The following is a 17,603-nucleotide window of genomic DNA, read 5'->3' on the forward strand; positions in this document are numbered from 1 at the left end:
GATATCTAAGCAAAAATAATCACCTATATGAGAGTGGAATGAGGTCACTTCAAAGGAGACCATTGGGGCTTTATTCTCTAAAACTCTTGTAGAACTAGGAGATGTTTACAAGCATAATGAACATAACCATGAGAACCAAAATCGTGTTATATTGGTAGTTACATGAGGTACATCATTGTCTACCCAAACGATATAATAATTCAAAGACAATATATACTAGCTAGCCAATAAAGTAAATGTACTTTTCCAAGAGAAGGTTCAAGGTTTGATGTCTACATATGCTATGAAAACATCGACTGTAGAGTGTTACCACCATATCAAATTCCCTTTCACTTATCAATTTCATTCATGTGAAGACTTGTTGGAAAAATGATATAAATTTTGTGATTATTTGTCAGCTTGAGACTTAAATATATAATGGATAAATGTAGTTTTGAATAAGAAGAAATATATCATTGTGTTATACTCCGTGAGATCTTTTCAAATGTATAGTATAAGCTAAAAAATGATAAATAATGAATGAGAAATTGATGCTCAAAGTAAGCCACTTGGAATGCTATTGTTGAGGAAATTGGAACCGGTTTGACATCCATTTCCTATGAGATGAGCAAATTGTTTATAAGCTAAGACATTTTACAAAGTGTTAACTAATAACCAATTAGAAAGCTCTTTCGAACGTATGAGGGGTGTAGATTAAATATCAATAAGCTTGGGGCACACTCACACGTCTTGGGTGACGCAATGTCGAACGAATTGGACTCTTTTATGGCCGCTTTTTTTGGCTCATGTCGCATCCATTTCTTATGATATGAGCAAATTATTGATAAGGTAAGGCATTTTACAAGTGTTAACTAATAACCAATCAAAAAGCTCTTTCACACGTATGGGAGGAAACCTTGTCTTTCCTTCGCTCGAATCAATGCGCTCAGCCCCTCTACACAAATAATAAATATATAAGGTGAAAGTGGATCACCTTGGCGAATTCCATGATAAGGAATTATAGGCCCAAGCTCTTGACCATCAACTGCAATATGATAATTAACTATTCCTAAGCAACGCATAATCAAATCCACCCAATGATCAGTGAAGCCAAATCTTTTTAACACTGCTCTAATATACCCCCATTCCAAACAATTGTATGCCTTACTCATGTCTATCTTTAAGACAACGAAACGATTTTTCCTCCTAGTTGTTCGAAGAAAATGCATTGTTTCAAAGGCTATTAGACTATTATCAATGATCAAACGGCCAGGAACAAACGCAGTTTGAGACTCAGAGATAAGCAAATCTAGTAAAGGCTTCATTCTATTTGTAATAATTTTTGCAATTATCTTATATAGAACATTGTAGAGGGAGATATATGAAAATCGCCCATAGTTTCTGATTGCCCCTTCTTGGGTATAAGCACAATACTTGTATTATTCAAACCCAACAATAGAGAACCAGTGGCAAAAAAAGTCGCTCCAAACTTTGTCAACGTCCACCCCCAACAACGACCAAAACAAACGGGAAACCCCTGGATTCATCCCATCTGGCCCTAGAGCCTTATCGGGATGCATACTAAACACGACCCTTTTGACCTCATCAACAGACACCTCTCCCAATAGCTCTGCATTTTGATCAATAGAGAAACAAAGACGAATACAATCTAGAATCACGGCACTCACTAGCTTCATCCCTAATCTTCTTAATCTTGTTTCTTTTCTTCCTACCAGTAGCAAAAGAATGGAACAACTTGGTATTAGAATCCCCATGTTGAGCGATTTTCGCAAGTGCACGGTTTCGCTTGTAGTAATAAAAGATATCGATTCCACAGGGAACGCTTATTTAACAAAACTTTATTTTACAATCGGTTAAAACTACTTTAAGGTTTATAATATGGAAAAATCGTTTAATCGGTTTTGGTTTTGAATTTGCTAGAATAAGAATTAGATTAGAATATGAAGATGTTAGAAAATATATGATTTAAGATTTAATTTACAAAACAGGAATGTTTTAGTACTTTAGAAAAGTAAACATGTATATTTGTTTGCATTAAGCAAAGAAACAACTTTAAACTTTGTACGAATTATAAAGATGAAATAAATGACGGAACCTCTAATTAATTGGCTTTGAACGCGACAAAACCCTTATCCGGGATAATTGCCCTTAACCAAATTAAAACTCTACCGAGATAATAATTTGCCTAAGTGTTCAACAAAGTTTCCTTGTAAAGATTTGAATTAAACTACGTTTTAATGAAAACACCAGCATCAATCCACTTCGGCTCATTTACCAAAGTGCTGTATAATAATCTATCGAATAGAACATACTTTATTAGATGAAATATAAATTGATACAAGTTTACAGAGAACATGGAGCATTGAATTCTTCGACGGCGTGCAAGTGAACAGGTTGTCAATCCTTTCCTTGGGTTTCGTTCGAGTTTGTCAGGCTCAGGGGCAAATCCTCTACTCAATCTTCTCATTGAATCTTCGTAATAGAGACTGGGTCGGTCTACTACCAAAATGAAAACTAAACTGGAACAATGTCTAAACGCTACTAAATTTGTTATTAATTTGTAAACAATGTGTGTACATCATATTGTTTTTACTAGAATCTAAATCTAACTTCTGAATCACTCTACACATATATCATTATATGTCATTCTCCTCCTCTTTTCAACTCTCCATCAACTCTTTATTTATAGATGTTGAAGAGTCTTGATCGAAGTGTCGTGTCCATTATGGAGAGTCGTATACCTTGTGAAGGGACGTTCTTATCCACCCGAACGATCGCGTTCCGTCGAAAATAAAGTGTAAACATGCTTCTAAAATCTCCTGCTCGTACCGAGAATTATCAAATTCACTACCGAGAATGGGGGAGCATCAAGTGGTCTTCAAACGAAGGGGAAAAGTGGCTGGCGACGCGTGTCGCGACCGTGAAAATGGAAAGCCGCGGTCGCGGCACGGAGCTTTTTTCATTTTTTCAGCTCTCATTCGTGTCCTCGACTTGGCGTTATTAATTTTCGTCGTCTTCGACTCCTTTTGTAGGTTTTTTCTTCTATTTTCGAGCTCTTTTTACTCCTATTTGGATTTTACCAAATATTTATGTACCTTGCATGAAAGAAACATATTCGAAAGTAAAAGCTTTCTAAATAGGTATAAATAGCATAAATTCGTAGCAATATTGATGTAATTATTGATGATATTTTAGGTATATTTTGGGCTTAACAAATCTCCACACTTAATCTTTTGCTAGTCCCGAGCAAAATTTCACTGAATTTATTCTTTAACTAATCTCTTTATGAAATAAAACATATATCTCTGTATTACCTTTTAAATTAGTTAAGCCGAAAAGACTAACTTCGCATGGCAAATTTATACGCAAAATATCAAACTAACTTAGTATAAATACGATATATCATTCGTCTTGTATTTCCAATTTTGAATTGAAGCATTCGGGACGAAATAAGCACGCATGTTATTGAGTTTTTCATCTCAAGGCATTTCAAAGCACAAAATTTTCTTTCCCAAACCTAAACTAATATATGAGATATATTATATTTAAATAAGTACTTGATATTATTTTTTTGCTTGGTTACGCCCGAAATAAGGGTGGTTTCAACCGTAACCTTATACGTATTTTTATTGCTTTGTGTTTGCTTAAGAGGTACCGACCATGCCATGGGTGGACACATTCGTTACTTTAAACTTATACACGCTTATATATATATATATTTTTAAACGCTCCTTCCATACCTCGATTGTGATAAGGGTGGTCTCAATCGTGGCTAAAAGTAAACGATACTTAATTTTCTTCCCTTTCATACCTCGATTGTGATAAGGTTGGTCTCAATCGTGGCCAAAAGTTAAGAATTCACTAATTGATTAATTAACATGAATTATAAAATTGTAACTTGGGAAAAAGAAAAATAGCACATTCATCCTATATTGATTTAAAATTCAACATGTATTATGGCTAAAGTTTCCTTAAAAACTTCAATTGGTGTTAATGTAAGACGAAATCAAACCGAGCTAAAAATTGTTAGTTTAATTTAATGCCTATAAACCTAATTGAAAATTTAAAATAAGATTTATTGTATCATGAATTGCATGATATAAAATAGAGATTGAAAATAAAGAATTTTTACTTAAATACATTCACTCGAGACAATTTTACTTAAAATTGTATCGGAGATTTGTGAAAAATTTGAAAAAAAGTTACATGTATAGAAATATTATTTCTAACGATAATGATAACCTAAAAATAAAAATCATAAGTTTAAAAATATCATATAAAAAAAATGTAACATTATGAAAAATAATGTTTAATAAATTGTGTTGCAATATATGTATGTGTTGCATTTGCAAATATCATTCGTTGCATTTATTATTTTGTTTTGCAAAATAATATCTTTGTTGAATTTATTCGTATTTCGTAAATGATATATATATATCTCCTCCTACACTTAAATTGGACCATGTCCGCATTGGTGCAAAAATAATGGAGAAAACATAAGAAATAAATACGAAATAAGGCATACAAAACAAAGATTGAAATGTAGCAAATTAAACATTCAACATAAAATGAAAAATTGTACCAAACATAAGAAAATTAAAATTGTACCAAATTAACAAGATAAAAATAAATGAAAGCAGAACAACCTAAGCATGAGGTGGTGAATCGGGAGGTGTAGGTGTAGTCTCCACATTGCGGCGTCGAAAAAGGAAAGCATCCGATGTCGAGTCGATCGATGTTCACGCCTCAAAAGGTTGAGGTTGTCATTCATCACCATATTGTTTTCAACCAAATCATCAATGCGTAAATTCATTTGACGGTTGTTGGAATTGATTTGGTCCAAAATCCTCCTCAAATCTACCGGATCGTCCTCCGCTTGAGGTGCTTGGGGTTGTGCTTGAGCCGGTGGTTCATCTTCCTCTCCTTTCGCATTTCCGCCGCCTTCGGTACCTACAAATTGAGAACTTGAAGCGCCACCACCCATAGTGCCACGAAGATGGGCAATACGGGTAGCATAGGAAATAAAGACGGGAGGTCCTTAGGGAAGCAATAAATGAGCACGCTCAAGAGTCGAGATGTCCAAAAGCGGAACATACCCACGGTAGGTGGACATGTCATAGTCGGCCAATTCACCCCGTGCTCCCAACACAAGTCTGGTGATAAAATTACAAAGAGGGATTTGAATGGTAGTAGCCCTCGAAGCACGGAACAAATTGTCAAACATGATGCCAATGCAATCAATCCTCAAACCTTTAAGCAAACTATCCAAAACATACAAATCCCGAACTTGAACCTTTGAACTCTCAACACGACCAAACAAGGAGAAACTTAAATATTTATGAAAGAAGAACACACAATTGTCCTTAATCAACTTGCTTAAAGTGTTTTTGGAATTAAAATAATCTTGGTCCGAGAGAGTTTGCCAAACAACATCATTATCAAAATCCTTAGGCTTATCGTAAAAATCAGAAGTAGGGAAGCCAAACATGTTTCCCATTGCTTCATAATCAATGGTATAAGGTATACCATTATTCCTAAAAGAAATTGAAGTTTTCTTCTTGTTCATGGACAAAGTGACCAAAAATTCCACAACATACTCATTAATACGCGGGAAACGCATATTAACGAACGCTTGCCAACCCAAAGCTTCAATAAAGGCATCAATTCGAGTAGAGAAATTTAATACTCTTACCGAATGGAAGTCTAAGAAGTGCATATCCACAAATTGGCGGTCGGCTTGTGAAAAATGTTTGAAACGAGCGGCTTCTTCCTCCGAATAGATGTCAAAATAAGCTCCGCATTGAATCCGGAGGCGATTAGCTTCCGTAACAGCGGGTTTGTTACCAACACGCTTTGTCCTAACCATGTTGATGGTGTTTAGGGGCTTATGGTATGAGAAAAAGAAGAAGAAGTGAAGAGAAAAACCAAACATTGAAGATGAGTTGGGGGTTTGTGGAATAGAAGTGATTGGAAATAGGAAATATGATAGAAATTGGAGTGAATAAATTGGGAAGAGGAAAAGTAGATTTTTGGGGAAGAGTTTAGAGTAAGGGATTGGGTAAAAATAGAGGTGATGTGAGGTTTGTGTAAGAGGTAGGGTTATATAGGGTGATTAGGTGAATGTATAGGTAGAATAGGAATAGGAATAGAAATAGGCAAAAATATTGGCAAAATCGGATTTAATAGGGCTGAGATCACGCGTGTCGCGACCGCGAATGGCATAGCCGCGGCCGCGGCACGCGACTTTCAGGCAATTTGTTGCCCTGAAATCGGTCCAAACCTGCTGCTCATACCGAGAATTTCTTAATTCTCGATAGAGAATTGGTTGAAATGGCCAATTTAGGTGCCATTTGACTTGGTTTGTGCAGTTTCTTTGTTGAAATGGTTCCTGAACTTGAGATTAATTGTTCCTGTACTAAAAACTTTAAATAAATGATATTAATTGCAAGGAAAACCAAAGGTTTTACCTTAATAAATTGAATTAAAGTATAATAAATGGATTTATGAGTAATTAATGAAACTTAAATGTTCATTAATGCATATAAGTTAAGAGAACCATATTAAATGCATAATAGGTGCATGTTAATATATGTTTAACACATGAGTTGAATTGAGTAAATGTAAACTTAATTCATTAAAAATAAATTGGGTTACAAATAAAAGTAAACGTGAATATACGTGTGGAAAAATAATAGAAAAAAAAACAAATTTGTTCATGTGAATCATTTTTATATATTTATTTCCTTTATTTTCATTATCTTATGTATATAAGTCGAGTAAGAATAATTGGAGATCCATATGAAAATATGATAACAATATAACGGATCAAATGGACAAAAATTAAGAATATTAAGAATTGAACTAAAATAAAAAAAATTTATTAAACGAGCATATGTACAAAATATTGAAAACAAAGCAATAATTAATACAAAACAAAACATATACAAAAATAAAATGAAAAACAGAAACTATTCTACATATTCATCCCTATCTAACGGGATATTTCTGGCCTTAATACGACCAATTTGAAACTGCACGAAAGTTTTACGTTCCGGTGCAGACAAAAATTGAGGCCCTGCTCGAAAGACACGTTTCACAAGTCCTTCGTGCTCGAGAAATTCATAGTCTATTATCGGGAAGAATTCATCATCACTCCAGGGAACATCAATAGTACCATTTGAACCGAGAATTATTCCACAGATTATATTGCCGAACCCAATCTTCTTATCTTTGGATCGAGAAGCGGCGACAAGACCTTCCATCAGAATTTTGGAAGAATCCACTGCATTGCCCTAGAATATATCCCCAAGAACATACAAATCTGTGTCACGGACTACACTACTGAATGTGCGCCCGAATAAACTGTGACACAGAAATTTGTGCAAATACAGCATGGAGTTGGAGCGAAAAGAGTGATTATACGCGAGTTTTGAATTGAATCGCCAGAATCCAGTGAGCATTCTCCAAATGTCCGAGGATGTCATGTCTCATCCAGGATGACGTTTGATTGTATCTCTCGGGGGAAAACCAAACCAAGCATGCAACTCGGGATAGCTGAAAATGAAGATTTCGCCTTCTCGATGAAAACTGAGACGTACTCATCGTTTGTTAGTGAAACGCAAGGTACAGAAAAATTCGAGTATCCAGTCGCCTATAATTGGAAAGCGCATTTGGGCGAATTTTGTCCACCCTAGGCGCTCCATATTGCGGCCCATGTCATCAGCAATGCCTAATTGGTTGTTAAGGAATTCATCCATATACAACATTCCGGTGAAGAATTTATAACGGTGATTCCAATAACGTCTACCTTCATCGTGGTTAAAGATAGGAAAAGGCGCCCATATCGCTTGGATAAGTCTGGGCGTTTGTTGATTGAGGCAGCATTGTGCCTAGGTGATTTATATTTGGTAGGCATAGTGCAAAGTTAGTGTAACTTTAGCAAAGAATGGTGTTTGTGAAGAAAAATCAGAGTTCTGACAAAGATGAAAAAGAGTTGTACCAGAATCTGAAACCTTTAGGGTTAATTTATAAGAGTTTAGGATGAAAAGAGGTGTTGTTTTAAGTATGAAAAGGTATAAATTGTACCTTTCGGAAATGAAGAAACTTAATGTTTCAATTGCCAAGAGTTTCGTCGAAAGGGTGAGAGTGTTTCAGGCCTAATAGTGCAGGAAATACTCGTGTCGCGACCGCGAATGGCAAAGCCGGTCGCGACACGCTGATTTCCTTACGGAAATCAGGCATCAAAGCCACCTCCTGATTCACGGTAGAGAATTTAAATATTCTCGGCATGAACAGAGAAATCCGAATCAATATAGGTAATTCTGAAACAGAGTATTCTCGGCAGGGAATGTCCAATTCTCGGCAGAGAATTGCCTTAAACTACAAAATCATCCTAATTTCCTAAAAATTAAATCTAAAATCATGAAATATAAATATTTTATGTATTTAAACCATAACATAAAGTAATCTAATCATAAAAATGACATTTTGAAGTAAAATAAAATAAAATAAAATTTAATAAAATAAACAAAATCATAAAAACAATAAAATAAAATACAATGTGTAAAATAAACTGAGTAATTCATATGTCAGATAATCTTGTTACGAACTCAATTCTTATTTGTGAAATATTTTCGTAATAGATTTTACATCGATTACCATTAACTTTGAATCGAACTCCGTTAAGACCTTCCAGTTCCAAAGAACCATAATCGAATGTTTTTACGACTAAATATGGTCATAACCATCTGGACTTAAGTTTTCCTAACCATCTGGACTTTATCCCCAACATTAATGTGTTTAACTTTAATTTTGGCATCGTGCCATTTTTTCACTTTTTCTTTATAAATCTTAGCATTTTCGTAAGACAGATGACGTAACTCATCTAACTCATTCAAATTGAGCAAATGTTTCTTACCTGCTTGATGTAAATCAAAGTTCAGTTTTCTAATAGCCCAATAGGCTTTATGTTCTAATTCGACTGGCAAATGACATGCCTTACCATACACTAAACGGTACAGAGTCATTCTTATTGGCGTTTTAAATGCAATACGGTATGCCCATAAAGCATTATTAAGTTTAGAAGACCAATCTTTTCTAGAGGATCCATTTGAGTTCTCTATTTGATATCTCTGCCTGACCATTTGACTGGGGATGGTAGGGCGTTGATACGCGGTGGCGTACTCCATATTTTTTCATAAGTGTTTCAAAACTCTTATTTATAAAATGAGTGCCACCATCACTAACGATAACTCTTGGACAACTGAATCTACAGAATATATCGTCAAGAAAATTAACGACAACCTTAGAATCACTCGTCGGGGTTGCAATTGCTTCAACCCATTTTGAAACATAATCGACGGCTACTAATATGTAAGATTTACCATTGGAAGGGGGAAAAGGTCCCATGAAATCTATTCCCCACATATCGAAGATTTCAACTTCTAATACGGTTGTGAGGGGCATCTCATCTTTCCTTCCTAGATTTCCTATCCTTTGGCACTTATCACAACGAATAATAAATGAACGGACATCCTTAAACATCGTAGGCCAAAAGAAACCAGTTTCAAGTATTCTAGCTGCTGTTTTGTTAACTCCATTATGTCCTCCATAAGAGCTAGAATGACATTCTGATATTATGGATTCAAATTCATTTTCACCAACACATCTCCTAATTATCCCGTCACCACAAGTTTTGAACAGAAAAGGATCTTCCCAAAAGTATTGTTTAATATCGAAGAAAAATTTCTTCCTATGGTGGGAATTTAATCCTTCCGGAACAATATTGGCTGCGAGATAATTAGCAATATCTACGTACCAAGGTGATATGAAACTTTTCATTTGATAGAGATGTTCATCAGGGAAATCATCTCGTATACCGATGGTTTCACCTATAGGACCGTTTTCATCTTCAAGTCTTGATAGATGATCGGCGACAAGGTTTTCAACTCCCTTTTTGTCTTTAATTTCTATATCAAATTATTGCAACAATAAAACCCATCTAATTAGACGTGGTTTTGCATCCTTTTTAGCAAACAAATATCTTAAAGCTGCATGATCAGTGTAAATAATAACTTTTGAACCTAATAAATATGACCTAAACTTGTCACATGCAAAAACTACGGCTAACATTTCTTTTTCTGTTGTGGTGTAGTTTAATTGTGCACCAGACAGTGTGTGACTTGCATAATAAATAACATGAAGTTTTTTATCCTTGCTTTGACCTAAAACACATGTGACAGCTAAATCACTTGCATCACACATAATTTCAAAGGGTAAATCCCAATCAGGTTTAGCAATAATAGGTGCACTGACTAAAGCAGTTTTCAATGTTTCGAAAGCTTTAACGCATTCTTCATTAAAATCAAAGGTTGAATCTTTCATGAGTAAATTAGTAAGTGGTTTGGAAATTACAGAAAAATTCTTAATAAATCGTCTGTAAAAACCAGCATGTCCTAAGAATGATCTTACGCCCTTAACAGTAGTTGGAGGGGGTAATTTCTCTATTACTGAGGTTTTTGCTCTATCTACTTCTAATCCTTTTTCAGAGATTTTGTGACCTAAAACAATTCCTTCGTCAACCATGAAATGACATTTTTCCCAGTTTAATACCAAATTTGTTTCTTCACACCTAGACAGAACTTTATCCAAGTTTTCTAGGCATGAATCAAAAGAATCTCCATAAACTGAAAAATCGTCCATAAAAACTTCCATAATATCTTCAATGAAATCATTAAAAATCGCAGTCATACAACGTTGAAATGTTGCAGGTGCATTACATAGACCAAATGGCATTCTTCTATATGCAAATGTTCCGTAAGGACATGTGAAGGTTGTTTTATCTTGGTCATCCGGGTAAATGTATATTTGAAAGAATCAAGAGTAACCGTCAAGAAAACAGTAGAAAGCATGACCAACTATCCTTTCAATCATTTGGTCAATGAAAGGAAGAGGAAAATGATCTTTCCTAGTTGCTTTATTTAAATTTCTATAATCTATACAAACCCTCCAACCAGTGGTGGTTCGTGTAGGTATTAATTCACCTTCTTCATTCCTTACAACTGTTATGCCTCCTTTTTTAGGTACACAATGGATTGGACTAACCCATTCACTATCCGAGATAGGGTAGATGATTCCATTGTCCAGAAGTTTAGTAATCTCATTTTTTACTACTTCTTTCATATTCGGATTTAGGCGTCTTTGCCTATCCGCTTTAGGTGGCTTATCTTCTTCTAAGTGAATTCTATGCATTACAATACTTGGATTAATACCTTTTAAGTCAGAAATTTGCCAACCCATACTTCGTATTCTACTTCTAACAACTTCTTTCAATTTTTCTTCTTGAACTTGTGTCAATTTGTTAGAGATAATTATAGGTAGAGAATCGCCTTCGCCTAAGAAAGCGTACCTCAAATGACCTGGTAATTCCTTAAGTTCCAATTTAGGTGGAACTACAATTGAAGGCGGAACTGGTCCATCTTCTTGAATCAAAGGTTCTGGATCCTTATCTTCTAGTTCCTCACTCATTATAGGTTCTATTATTTCTTCTTTTTGAACAATGTCATTTACACATTCTTCAATTAAATCAAGTTTCATACAAGCGAAATCCTCCATAGGATATTTCATCGCTTGATTCATATCAAACTCAATCTTATCATCTCTTATTCATAAAACTACTTTCCCTTCCGACACATCAACTAGAGCACGTCCCGTGTTCATGAACGGTCTACCAAAGATTAGCGGACAATTTACATCATAAGCAAAATCTAAAATAATGAAATCGGTAGGAAAAATAAATTTGTCAACTTTAACTAAAACATCTTCAATTATACCATATGGTCTTTTAGTGGTTTGATCCGCTAGTTGCAAAACCATATTGGTACGTTTGATGTCTTCTTCTAAACCTAACTTATTGAATATAGATAATGGCATCAAGTTAATGCTTGCCCCTAAATCACAAAGACAACTTGGGAATTCTATATCTCCCAATTTACACGGAATGGTAAAACATCCGGGATCTTTGAGTTTTGTGGGCAAATTGCTTGACCCAATCGAACTGCAATCTTCAGTTAGTGAAATGGATGAAATTCCTTCCCAACTGATTTTCTTTGAAATTAAATCTTTGAGGAATTTTCCATAGTTGAGAATTTGCGTAACTGCATCCATAAACGTTAAATTAATATGCAAATTCTTAAGTTTGTCTAAAAAAGTTAAAAGTTGTTTGTCATAGTCCTTGTTGCGGACTTTGTATGGAAAAGGTGGTTTTGGTACAAAAGTTTTTGTACCAGAGTCAATCGGTGCATCTTTGGTAAATCAGTTCCAAGTAAAGTCGAATTTTCGGGTATTTCCGGGCCTAAGTAATTTTTCCCTGAATGAAGAGTGATAGCCTTAACATGCTCTTTCAGATTTTCTTCCGTATGGCTTGGAAGACTTCCCTCTTTGCGGGATGGAATTGATTTAACGAGTTGTCCAATTTGAATCTCCAAATTATGGATGCTAGATGATTGGTTTTTAATAAGCTGATCGAATTTATTTTCGATCCGTTTAAAACCATCGTCGTGATTACTTATTTTTCCGCTCATCGCATCAATGAATTTGTCAATTTTAGAAGATAAAGTGCTAAACGTATCTCTTGATTGATTTTGATAATTAATAGTACGATTTTGATTAGCATTAACATTATTGTTATTATTATCTCTCCAGTTAAAGTTAGGATGATTTCTCCATCCAGGATTATATGTATTGGAATAAGGATTATTAGTTTGGTTTTGTCCTTGGACAAAGTTTATCTGTTCAATTTCACTCATACCTTCGTAATTCACATCCGTTTGGATTGGTTGACCATTAGGATCACACGGTGCCATAAACCTATCAATTTTGTGCGACAAGGCAGAAAATTGGGCTTGCAACATCGCTACTAGATCAAGATTCACTATACCCTTAACTGATGATGTTGTTGAGGATGATGGTTTTGCTACTGGTATGTGTCCACGTTCCGCGGGCCACATACTGCTGTTGATTGCCATTTCCTCTAAGAGTTCACTTGCTTGGGCAGATGTTTTCTTCATGAATAACCCTCCAGACATAGCGTCCAATGAACCTCTAGTTGTAGGATTTAGTCCATTATAAAATGTTTGCATTAAAAGTTCAGCGGGTAATTGGTGGTGTGGGCATAAACGTTGAAGTTCTCTAAAACGTTCCCAAGCCTCATAAAGAGTTTCATTATCATTTTGAGAAAAAGATGTTAACTCTTTAATGACCCTTGCGGTTTTTGCTAAAGGAAATTTTTTTGATAAAAATGCCTGGGCTAATTGTTCCCAAGTCTCAATTGTTGCGGCTGGCATAGAAGTCAACCACTCTTTGGCTCGATCCTTCAAAGTAAAAGGAAAAAGGCGAAGTTTGATTGCTTCTGCAGTTACATCAGTAATTTTAAAAGTGTCACAAATTTCTAAGAAATTTGTCAAATGGGTGTTAGGATTTTCGTTAGGTAACCCGTAAAACGTTACATTATTTTGCAACATATTAAGCAACGCAGGCTTAATTTCAAAATGATGTGCATTAATTTGGGGTCTAACTATACTGTTTGTTACACCGGCCACTCCTGGCCTAGCGTAATCCATAAGTGTGGCCATAACTTCTGGCTCGGTAATTCTAGTTTTTATTGGGGTTTTGTTTTTCTTTTTCTTTTCTCTCTTGTTCTTTTTAAGAGTTCTTTCAATTTCTGGGTCAATAGGATCTGGTGACGTGCCCGAACTTCGAGAACTGCGCATGAACTTGAAATTTCGCACGAACAGAAACTACCTACAAAACAGAATTTTGAAAAAAAAAATAAATAAATATGTTAGTAATTGAAAATAATTAAAAATATAAAAGTTTGAATAAGTATGAATAAACCTAGATTCGTAATAAAACACGAAAAATTTAAAATTTTGTCAAAAATTTTGGCGAATCCCCGGCAACGGCGCCAAAAACTTGTTGAGCGATTTCCGCAAGTGCACGGTTTCGCTTGTAGTAATAAAAGATATCGATCCCATAGGGAACGCTTATTTAACAAAACTTTATTTTACAATCGGTTAAAACTACTTTAAGGTTTATAATATGGAAAAATCGTTTAATCAGTTTTGGTTTTGAATTTGCTAGAATAAGAATTAGATTAGAATATGAAGATGTTAGAAAATATCTGATTTAAGATTTAATTTACAAAACAGGAACGTTTTAGTACTTTAGAAAAGTAAACAAGTATATTTGTTTGCATTAAGCAAAGAAACAACTTTAAACTTTGTACGAATTATAAAGATGAAATAAATGACGGAACCTCTAATTAATTGGCTTTGAACATGACAAAACCCTTATCCGGGATAATTGCCCTTAACCAAATTAAAACTCTACCGAGATAATAATTTGCCTAAGTGTTCAACAAAGTTTCCTTGTAAAGTTTTGAATTAAACTACGTTTTAATGAAAACACCAGCATCAATCCACTTCGGCTCATTTACCAAAGTGCTGCATAATAATCTATCGAATAGAACAGACTTTATTAGATGAAATATAAATTGATACAAGTTTACAGAGAACATGGAGCATTGAATTCTTCGACGGCGTGCAAGTGAACGGCTTGTCAATCCTTTCCTTGGGTTTCGTTCGAGTTTGTCAGGCTCAGGGGCGAATCCTCTACTCAATCTTCTCGTTGAATCTTCGTAATAGAGACTGGGTCGGTCTACTACCAAAATGAAAACTAAACTGGAACAATGTCTAAACGCTACTGAATTTGTTATTAATTTGTAAACAATGTGTGTACATCATATTGTTTTTACTAGAATCTGAATCTAACTTCTGAATCACTTGATTCGGAATTTTTGCATAAATTCTACACTAATATCTTTCTTCTACACATATATCATTATATGTCATTCTCCTCCTCTTTTCAACTCTCTATCAACTCTTTATTTATAGATGTTGAAGAGTCTTGATCGAAGTGTCGTGTCCGTTGTGGAGAGTCGTATACCTTGTGAAGGGACGTATACCTTGTGAAGGGACGTTCTTATCCACCCGAACGATCGCGTTCCGTCGAAAATGAAAGTGTAAACATGCTTCTAAAATCTCCTGCTCGTACCGAGAATTATCAAATTCACTACCGAGAATGGGGGAGCATCAAGTGGTCTTCAACTGAAGGGGAAAAGTGGCTGGCAACGCGTGTCGCGACCGTGAAAAGGGAAAGCCGCGGTCGCGGAACATAGATTTTTTCATTTTTTCAGCTCTCGTTCGTGTCCTCGACTTGGCGTTATTAATTTTCGTCGTCTTCGACTCCTTTTGTAGGGTTTTTCTTCTATTTTCGAGATCTTTTTACTCCTATTTGGATTTTACCAAATATTTATGTACCTTGCATGAAAGAAACATATTCGAAAGTAAAAGCTTTCTAAATAGGTATAAATAGCATAAATTCGTAGCAATATTGATGTAATTATTGTTGATATTTTAGGTATATTTTGAGCTTAACACCCCACCTTTAAGCCAATGGGCATTTGCCCTCTGTTTCTAATACATTTCCATAGTAGCAAGAAGATCAAAATACATGCTATGTTTAGTGCAGAATTCTTCCATGCCATCAGCGTCTCTACGGGATCTCAGATTCGCTAGATTCTGCTTTACTTTCTTCAAATTATGGGAAATCTGCCTAATATAATTATTGCCCCAATTCAAAAGCGCCTTGCTACATTCTTCAATTTTAACCTGCAGCTCTGAGGTAGCAAACTCCAACCAAACCTTTTCGATGATTTCACGACATATATGTTCATGAAGCCACAGATTCTCAAATCTAAACTTCTTAGTCCAAATCTTCCTTGTATTTTGTTGTAAGGATAAAAGAATAGGAAGATGATCGGATGAAGTAAGATTAAGAACACGAACCTGAGCTTAAGGAAAGAAGCCCAACCAATCAGTATTTGCCATAGCCATATCCAACCTTTCCCCCACCCAATGATCGCTTCCACGCCCCCTATCCCAGGTGAAAGGGTGCCCTACAAAACCCAAATCCACAAGCTAACAGTTAGAAATTGCTTATTAGAACCCTTTAAGAAGCCATTGCGGTTGAGGAGCATTTCCCCTCTTTTCATCATTCGAAATGATATCGTTATAGTCTCCCATACAGCACCAAGGAAGGTTAGAAGATGAAGACAAGATTCTAAGAATCAACCCGCCTTGATCTTTCAGGAAAACTGTAGTAGCCTATAAATCTCGATGTTTGATTCACATAAAGGTGTATCTTGACATCAATAAAATTACGGCTGGAATCACTAATATCCATCATCCCCTCTTCAATCCAAATAAGGGCCAGACCCCCACTTTTACCAACACAGCCCACACACAAGCTACCAGTATAGCCCAACTTTCTTTTAATTGCATCTAAACGATATGAAGTTAAAAGAGTCTATGAGAGCAAAATGATACTTGGTTTGTTGATCCAGACAAGATCCAAGAGAACTCGAACTGAACGTGGGTTGTCCAGCCCATGACAGTTCCAAGCCATGATGATGGGATGTAAGACAAAAACGAAGACACACGACAAAAAGCAAAACTTATCAAAGAGATAAGACAAAACTCAAGCGAAATCTATCTTAAGAAGCCTATTTCATGGCATGCCTCAATATTTTCTAATTTTTATTCTTCAAGAAGGTTCAAAATTATTGTGTATATCTATTTATTTTCTTAATTTCAGTTTATTAATAAAGATATTATAACGTTTTTCTGTTAGTTTACTTTGAGAAGTTCTATAATGAACCGAGTACAATGTACCCTACTAATAAGTAAAGAGAAATATACCACCTCATTGGAAAATGATTGATGTAAAAAAATATATACAATTATCATATTTCTATCCATAAAATCCAATGGATCCCGAACATTTCACATTTACTTTCTGAATTGATATTATATCTAACTTTACCATATTTACTTGTATGATTAGCTAATTTAAGGAAAACCAAACATTAGCTCTCAATTTAAGTTAAAACTTATATACAATGCTTAAATTTTGCTATATAGTACTTTCTTTATGTTGGGATATTAATTTTCTTTTATTTGTTTCCACCTTCAATTCAAAGCAAAATAGAAAAAGGCTATTTCAAGTTCTTGGAAGTTATTTCAATTATTAAAAAATAATAATTAAAAGTATCATGCTCAAATTGTATGTAAAGATAACATATTAACAGAAAAACTAACTAAATTAAGTAACTTAACATGTTAATCTATTTAATTAGATCACAAGTATGAGACAAATGAACATATTTTATATGGTTATATAGTTAGTTAAGTTTAATAAGTTTTAAGTTAATTAGAGATTAAGTTTCAATTAAAACTAAAATATATAATTAATTTAAGGAGTGGTGATATGGTAATTAATGATTTTTGGACCTAACAAGCTAAATCCCAGACCCATTAAACGGCCAAACATCGGCCCAGTCCATTTATGGGGCTCTTTTCGGAAAGATGAATCAAGGAGACGTCGGGGAAGTTTCGGATTCCGAAGGACACACTTAACTCTGCTTTACTGAAGAATCATTGGGTCCGAAGCCTATAAAGAGCTGACACGTATAATAGCTCAGAAAT

At 34.9% G+C, this 17,603-nt stretch overlaps 1 non-coding gene across 1 annotated transcript; it reads left to right on the forward strand.

Moving 5' to 3' along the window:
- Window positions 1-13,155: 13,155 nt before the first annotated feature.
- LOC136225194 (small nucleolar RNA R71) lies at window positions 13,156-13,262 on the forward strand. The gene has a single exon (XR_010686924.1). It is a non-coding gene; the product is annotated as a small nucleolar RNA R71 (small nucleolar RNA).
- The last annotated feature ends 4,341 nt before the right edge of the window (window positions 13,263-17,603 follow it).

The sequence above is a fragment of the Euphorbia lathyris genome, chromosome 3 (genome assembly GCF_963576675.1).
Source record: "Euphorbia lathyris chromosome 3, ddEupLath1.1, whole genome shotgun sequence".
Taxonomy (NCBI): Eukaryota; Viridiplantae; Streptophyta; class Magnoliopsida; order Malpighiales; family Euphorbiaceae; genus Euphorbia; species Euphorbia lathyris.